Below are 9,025 nucleotides of genomic sequence, written 5' to 3'. Positions count from 1 at the left end.
CGCTAACGCAGCAATGCTCTCTCTCTCTCTCTCTCTCTCTCTCTCTCTCTCTCTCTCTCTCTCTCTCTCTCTCTCTCTCTCCTCTCTCTCTCTCTCTCTCTCAATAATGGACCAGACACTCTATTACATCCATCAACATTGTATCAGTTTGGTCTCATAGGTCATCTTGGCCGTTTAAAATAACATTTCATTTCAGTTCTCTCTCTCTCTCTCTCTCTCTCTCTCTCTCTCTCTCTCTCTCTCTCTCTCTCAACAGCTCTCTCTCTCTCTCTCTCTCTCTCTCAACAGTGGCCTAGACGCTCTATGAGATCTACCATTGTAATAGTTTGGTCTCATAGGTCATTTTGGCCTTTTAAACCATTTAATGTAACATTTCATTTCTCTCTCTCTCTCTCTCTCTCTCTCTCTCTCTCTCTCTCTCTCACACACACACACACACACACACACACACACACACACACAAAGCAATGGCCCAGACACTCTATTAGATCCACCAGCATTGTACCAGTTTGGTCTAATAGGCCACTTAAGACGTTTAATATATTATTTCATTTCATTCTACTCTCGTCAGACTCCTCTCTCTAACACAGACTTCGCGAGAGGCAGTAGACCACACACGCACCACAACGTACCTGGAGCTGTTGCACACCAACATGCTACGCAAGACAGGAGCTCCCATAGGGTGGAACCTCGCGCAAGACAGCAGCACGCCCTCGCACATACACACACACACACACAGAGAGCAGAGCAGTAGTAGTGCTCTCTCTCTCTCTCTCTCTCTCTCTCTCTCTCTCTCTCTCTCTCTCTCTCTCTTTGAATTGTTCCTACGATGTCGTCTCTCTCTCTCTCTCTCTCTCTCTCTCTCTCTCTCTCTCTCTCTCTCTCTCTTTGGCCAAGCTTCAAGAGGGGCCGCATTCTTCGACGCGTGGCAACTCTTGAAATTTTTTTAAACTCCATGATAAAGTAGTATAGATGTGCACCTTTCACCTTATTAATTAAGTGGAGCTTTTTTTTAATAAATGAACCAGTTGAGATTATGGTTGGGTTCATGAGAGCCGATGAAAGGCATGCAAAAAGGAATGTGCCTTCACCATGGAGGTTGTCCATTGGCACAAAACAAAATTATACTTCTCTGGACTCACAAAAAAATTAGCAAGCCTTCTCTCCCTTGGAAGAGTAGCTCTATCGTCCAATTTTCAACACGAAATATCGATCGGTGTGATTAAATTGAATCCTACAACTACATACTCAGCAACATTACCACTACACTACAGCTCATTGGATGTCAAAATCGTGCAAAATAAATTTCATAGAGCTACCTCCATCCCTTGTGAATGAAGAGAGAGATGGAAGAAGAGTACAAGGTTTTTGCCACCAACCTTGTGAATTTAGCTTGCATATGTATAATGAATAATATAATGTATATTTTATTTTATTTTATTTTGTTTTCAAATGATAATGTGCAATGTGCATCTTTCACCTCATTATTTAAGTGGTGCCTTTTCTAATATATAAACTATTTTTGATTATATATGTATAATGGATAATATAATTTTATATTAAAACACAATAAAAATTTCATGTGATTGTAGACACTCATTTAAACTTACTTTCCATAAATCTCATTCCTCCCTTAACTTAGCAGGCCTTCGTGCCGCTTCACCTTGTTTTCCAAATCAAGAGGTGAATGACCGCAAGTCACGACTCACAAGGCCAATAAAAAGCTTAAGGGCAGGATCAAACTGCACCCGAGCCCAAGCAGTCTCGCGCCGAAGTTCAGTTCACACCAAAAACAAGTCCGCTTACAACTAATATTTGTTGCTAGAAGCGCATCGCATGAGGTTGCACCTCATGGCTAGTAGTTGTGTCTTTTTTGCGTGGGATCCGGTGCTCAAGCTCTCCCCGCAATTTCCCATCAAAAAGGCGATGGACACGGTGTGTGTCAGGGGTCTGAGGTCACCGTCTCATGGCGGGTCTGAAAGCCGAAATACCTTTTGTTCTCCAACCATTTTTCGCCACGGTGTACATGCGTGTAGAGATGAACTCCTCAACCCAGTAGTTTGAACCCAGCCTAAGGCCGACGTATCTAGATGGATAAGCTTCTTGATGAGGTGGGCGAACCAATCTCAACGCCTCTTGCCTTACGTGCCACACCCATCCGGTGGAGATAGAAACAACGTCTGAGCTGGCTGCTAGTTCATTGCCATCATGTTGTTGCTTGTGGGCAAGCCCCCCAAGCTACCCTTCGCTCACCCGTATGCAGGAAACAATACGCAATTAGTTGAGCACTCTGCAAAATACCTGATAGATATTGCCCTATTTGACTATGTCGATCGAAAATGCCAACAATGAAAAAGGTGCCCGTCCACAAGCAACCAACTCACACTTGTCCATTGGACGTGTGTTACAGGGGCCTAAGAGAAGGTTATTAGAGCCAATTCACATAAATATCTTGTTGCCAGTAAATTTGTTTTTGTCCACAATTGTGCACAATTTCTGTTCCCATGAAAAAAAACCGTGTCAAAATCGACAATACGGAAGCGCGGAGCAAGGGGAAAATTCACGGGAGAAAGAAAGAGAGAGAGAGAGAGAGAGAGAGAGAGAGAGAGATTCTATTGAACCAAGCAACTGGGTAATGGGAGTTGGGTACTTCTTATATACTACTTTGGGGTCCATAAGTAACCCCCCATGGATTTCCCTACCCAGAATCATGTCAAATAAGTAAAATAAATACTAGGAACACTTTGTGCTATTCACTTACGATGCTATAACTTTAACAAAGACTAGAGCCTCAATTGTCCAAACCTCAAATACAATGTCTTTGATTTCACTCTTAATGGTGCAAAATTGATGCAATTGATGATGACAAGGAGCTTAGGAAAGGAGACCATTATCATCCTCACACTGGAGTTGTAAAGTGGAAACAATTATTTTCGTTAAGTGTAACCCCAAAAGTCTTGGCAATAGTTTGACTACTCAATTGTTTTTTATTAAGTAGCACAAACTGCATTCATTCAGGCGTGTCATAGTGGTTACTATTTTAAAACATTATTCATTATTTGAATGTGGTATCTTCATGTTGAGCAAGATATTAAAAACTTTTGAAAGATCAACTCTCTCTATTATCTTTCTTGATGTTGCAACACTGAAAATGTTGGATGATTTGGGTGTGTTGTCGAGCAATCACATAAGCATGTGGTACTATATGAGAAATGTAAAACAAATGAGTAGGCAATGAATATCCATATAATATGAAATGGTGATTTTTGTGGATGAATGAGGAGTTTTGTTGTATGCAAATTGTAGCAAGTGAATGTATGTGTCCCAAGTTCCTAGCCTCTCATGAGTGTATGTTTGTAAAAGATCTAGAATGGTACTATTGGTCGCTTTGGTTTATCCATTAGATTCTGGATGAAATGCACAACTAAAGTCTATTTGAGTGCCCTAAATTTATGAAAAGCGTCATCCAAAAATCATTTCAAAAACGTCTATCTCGATCACATATGATAGATTTAGGCATTCCATGCAAAACAAAAATATCCTTAAGAAATAATTGAGCTACTTGCTTAGCTGAGAGGGTCTTCTTCCTATAGAGAACAAAGCAAAAGCATATCGACTCTCTGATAGACATGGCGAGGGGGAGAGGGAGCAGAGAGAAGATGAGACAAAGACGATAAGGAGAAGAGAGGATAAGGCTCACAATTGCACACAAAAATAAGAGAGGTTCTCATTAAGGGTTTTTTGGCCTTTGTAGGCATTACATACAAAGAGGTTCACACGTAAGGCACCCAAGTTGGCATGAGCCCAACAATCACCCCTTCAACCACTTGGCATAGTCTTTATCATAACGCCCACTAGAACTAAACTCACACTCTCATGACACACAGATTTTTAGGTTTACTCTCAACCATGAGTTTTTGGATGATTGCGCCACTGCACACGGAGCATGGAATACCTTAGGGAAACATTTTGGCGCTATTGCCAAGCATTCTAAAATTGCAATAAAGATGCAACTCTACAAATTTCTTATGGATTCTGGAGAAGATGTGTCATCTCTTGTCAATAGGCTCAAAAGTATCTGCACATAGTTGACATATATAAAATGCCCAATAGAAAATGAAGACCAAATTGTTGTGCTTCTCAAAGTTGTGCCTGATACAGATTTCAGACGAATGTAACAGTGCTTAAAGAGAAAGACCCAGTTCCTAAACTTGAAGATGTAATAAACTCTCTTCAAGAGTACGAAAAGAAGCTCAAATGTAATCAATTGAGAACAACATGGACAGAGCAAGCTTTGCGCACGCGCACACACACACACACACACACACATGGTGACATAAACACTAATGAAGAATCCACATCATGTCAATTACTGCACTTCACTGTTTTCATTGTCACCACCTTACACTTTTTTAGTGCAACAAATTATAGTTATTTTTTTTAATAAAAAGCCTTCATTTAAGAGGTGATTCACACACCATCACGCATAAAGCTTGATGCATGAGCATACAAGATGTATATGACCAATCTATTTCGAGCAGCCAAACCCCTCATATTGTATGTACTCCTTGATAGAATTACTCAAGCAAGAACAATCCTTTTATGATGTATGGGATTAGACACTCCCTCAATGAGCATGATGATGTCAAGGGTTAGATCTTGTCTTGAAATGCACACACAAGAGAGGAAGCTTTGATCTAGTTTTATGGAGGGAATCTTTCCAATTGCAATCAAGTTTGTCAAAGCAATGTTGCCCATTTGTAGCTCCTTCAATCTCATTCTTTCCATGATGTTGAAGCAACAACAATCTACAACGACATACTAGACTGGTGGCGAGAAAATGCCATTATATAGATACTCTTATGTACACTTATAGAGAGATTCTTTTGTACACTAGCTGCCATTTGCCTTTAACTACTCATATTTAAATGCATTTGTTGTTAGGTTTCCTTTGTCACCACGCTACTTTTGTTAAGTGTCTTTTAGATGCTTTATTGATCATAGAGATACATTGAATACAAAGGCTTATAGGGAACATCGTGTCAAAGTCAATGATGCGGAAGCGTAGAGACCAAGGGGGGGGGGGGGGGGGGGGGGGAGAGAGAGAGAGAGAGAGAGAGAGTCTCCTAAACCAAGCAACCTTGGCAATGAATAATGGTTACAATGTGAAATGGGGGCAAGGAGTTACATATATTCCCACCTCAATAAATTGCCCTACTTAGACTTTGACAAATAAGTAAAATACATACTTAAAAGCCAAAATAAATAATGGGATCACTTTGGGCAGTTCACTTGAGATGCCAAAACTCTAACACCCTCTTTGCAGCTCATAGTGGACATAAATAGTGAGACCAAGTCAATGAAGAAGCTACCATGGACACCCCAACAATTGCAGACTACTGGATACACCTCGGATTTGCTACCCCCAACTTTGTACTTTAAAAGAATGCCATCTTGAGCATCGGTGACCTTAGAGAAAATTTGAATTGTAGACCACACTACGTCCAAGAATCCCCATTCATGCACTGTGAACAGATCACGTCCAAAATACTCCAAGATAATGAATTGTGGAACACATCTTCTCCATAATCTGACCAACAACAATGGATGGATGCACTCATCCATAGTGTTTTAGATACGTCTGATTGGTTCCTTGCCCAATGCATGTGCCTTGAACTTTGACCCACAGGTTCAAGAACCGATAACTTGAACTCCAACACACAAGGATGCAAATGAATTATACAGAGCACTGCTCGCCCCTCTCTACCACTCACAAGCCTCTCTTTGACTAAAGCTAGTGGTGACAACTGCCTTATGACTAGAAATCTGATGTTGTGGCCATTGTGGCTGCCGCCACGTGTGCCATGCCGATCTCCATTGTCAAATCTTTATTGTCGTCATCTTTGTCCAGCTTTTGCCTTTCCCTTTGTCTCTTTGTGAATTCTTGCATTTGTCTTTAGCTTCAAACTCCCGAACCAAAGAAATTGTTGTGTCACATTTATAGCAATCGTTGTCGGACCTCGTGGGTACCAAGGCAACTAACTAAGTATTGGTTTTGTCACGCTTGCCTTTGCCTCTATCCTCTAGAGAACTCATCCATTTGCTTTTGGCTTCACAATTTCGAGCAAAACAATTTGTCGGTTTTCTTGAGAACTATGGTTGAGCATAAACCGTTAATTGGATGGTTGATTTTCTTTCCATAGCCGGTAGTTAGTTTTGGTCGATGTCGCTGATGCTCGAGCAAGGGGGGGCCCATGTTGAAGTTACAAGATCTGGATACTTGAGTTTCTTCTCGCACTCCAAGGGGCGTGCAATTCCACTAAGTTGCACCAAAATTTGCAAGGGGGAGGGCTATGTTGAAGATATGAGGTCTGGAGATAATATTATCCACCTTCTCACACTCTCAAAAAAGGCTCCTAAATTTCCCCAAGCCGCTCCTAAAAACTCTACAAAAGAAAGGCTCCACATTCCTTTGCTTCCACATCACCAAGGCGGTCAACAGTCTTCCCTCCTCTCAATGGCTATATATTGCCCACTCCTAGGTGCTCACATGATTCACATCATTTGAAAACGTTGGGTCATCAAAGGGGTTGGGGGGCGTCAAGGCAGGCCTCGTTTATAATGAACACGGGGTGGACTCAAGGGATCAACGGCGGGCATCCAATCCACCATTGATCTTGGTTGCATCAGCTAAAAAGTTAAGGTGCCCATCGTCGCGCTCGCTGCTCGAGCCCCCGACCACATCCCACAGACGCATTCGTGCAAGCAATATGACTTCGTGCATATAAATCCTTGCCTCTGTCCCCCCCCGTCGCGTGGATCTGACGGTCCAAATCTTGCCGTTAAATCGCCAATCCGTTGATCCCTCGATTCCCACCCCGTGTTATTTATAAACAACCTTGGTCGATGCCATCGGCGCTTGAATCAACTGATGTTTTCAAACGCAGAGCTCCCGTTGCCTAGCCGCTTCTCCAAAGGCTTGTACCCACTGCACACTTCTCAAAATGCTAGCAAAAATGTTGCAGTGTCGCCCTCTATTGTCAACGTCTCAAAACGCCAGCAGTTGACACCTCCTCACAGCGGCGCCATAAGGCCTTCGTTTCAAAACGCTTGGAGAGGGGGAGCCTGAGAGGTCCAAATCGCCGCCCAAGGCTGCTAGTGGGCAGTGTTTTAAAACGCTGTCGGTAGAGAAAGGGGGGCACCGGAGTGATGGAGGGCTGTGAGAAGAAACAAAGGATGGGGGGAAGGACAACACCGTCAAGGGTGAGAGATCACCTTGGGTTCTCTTCACAACTGGTGCCTTTCCTCTCCCAAGGTCACGGAGCACGAAGCTCTGATACCATGTCAAAGTCGATGATGTGGAAGCGTAGAGACCATGAGGGGGGGGGGGGGGGGGGGGGGGAATGAAATGAAATGAAATGTTACATTAACGTCTTCAAAAGGCCAGGATGACCTATGAGACCAAAGAGTTACAATGTGGTGGATCTGATACAAAGTCACAGTAACAAAAATGACAATGACAAAATAAAATGGCAGAATAAAATGCTATGGAATCTGAAACAGCTAGGTGTGATCTAAGCAGATAGGTGGGATAGCTAAATCACAGATCACAAAAGATCCAACATCGGTCTCGCTGGCGGATCTCATCAATCTCCTCCATGGTCAATAGCCTGACCAGGAGTTGTGCATGTTGAGCCAAAGTGATCCGAATCCTCTGATGCAACCTCCTTTGATGCTGTGTAGTCCTCCGCAGTCGTGGACGTCTGGATCTCCCTAGATCGGTCGCTCGGTCGATCAGTGTGCCTCCGGTGTGAGGCGACGAGCTCTCCTGTGGTAGTAGCTCCTCCGGGTGTCGAGTGTCTGCTCTAAAGAAGTCTGTGATCCATCTCTGAGATTGACTGGCCTCTCCTCTCACTGTCAAGCTCTCTCTGTGTCTGCGTAGCTCGAGCAAAAACATACCCAAGCATCCTTGATCCTCGTACCGCATGACTCTGGAGAGTGGTCCGAAGCCCTCTTTGAACAAGCACTGGAAGCAACCGCGTATCTCGTAGTAGACGGGGCAGTGGCATGTGTAGTGCAACTCTGTCTCAGGCTCCAGGTCACATAGGAGGCATGTCCTGGCCTCTGCTGGTACTCTACTGTATCTCCCAGTCTCGATCCGTAGCTGGTGTGAAGATGTGCGTATCCGGCCAATAGCACACTGTATCCCATGAGACAAGTGGGTTTCCATGTATCTAGGTCTCATCACAAAACCGTTCTCCGTAAGCTGGAGAAGATGCTCTCTGTAGAAAGCCATCTTTGTGCCTAGCTCATGTGCTGGCTGTATCCATGTCCTCCTGATGTCTAGCTGAGTCAGGTCCTGGCGAATGAGCCCGGTGATCTCGGACTGTGTGAGATTCAGAGAGGGTGCATCCAGTGAGTACTGGAAGGGGGGCGGTGTGTCTATGCTGAACCCATGCGCCTGAAACCATGATGTCATCTCCCCATACCAGCATGGTGTATCTCCTTGCATGGCTAACTATTGAGAGGACTCAAGTGCAAGGCGGACATATTTGTTTCTCGGAAGTTCCCAAATGCGGTGTATGAAGGTTGCTCTTCTCAATGAAAATGCCGGTCCACTAAAAACCACTCCAAGGTAGGTGTAAGCATCTGTATACTCCACTGTCTCCTGGCTGTATGTGAATGCGGGCACTGACCTCCTGATCCACAATGGGGTCGTATTAAATACCATGACCTTGGTTTTACCAAGGTTGACACACAAGCCACTTTCATGAGTAAAGCTATGCAAAGCATCCAAGTGACGTTGCATCCCCTCTCGAGAGTCGGAGATCAACACAATATCATCAGCATATAACAATAGTGGGATCCATGCTCCTGCCAGTTGTGCACCTCTATCACCATCTCTCTCAATGTAGTCAGAAACCTCATCCACATACATACCAAACAGAGTAGGAGAGAGCGAGCAACCCTGCTTCAACCCAATAGTGGAATGAACTGTTGTAGATAGGCCCTCTGAGGTGCGTAC

The sequence above is a fragment of the Adiantum capillus-veneris genome, chromosome 7 (assembly GCF_014529385.1).
Source record: "Adiantum capillus-veneris isolate H3 chromosome 7, ASM1452938v2, whole genome shotgun sequence".
NCBI classification, from domain to species: Eukaryota; Viridiplantae; Streptophyta; class Polypodiopsida; order Polypodiales; family Pteridaceae; genus Adiantum; species Adiantum capillus-veneris.
The sequence above is the reverse complement of the archived record's forward strand: the minus strand, read 5'-3'. Positions refer to the sequence as shown.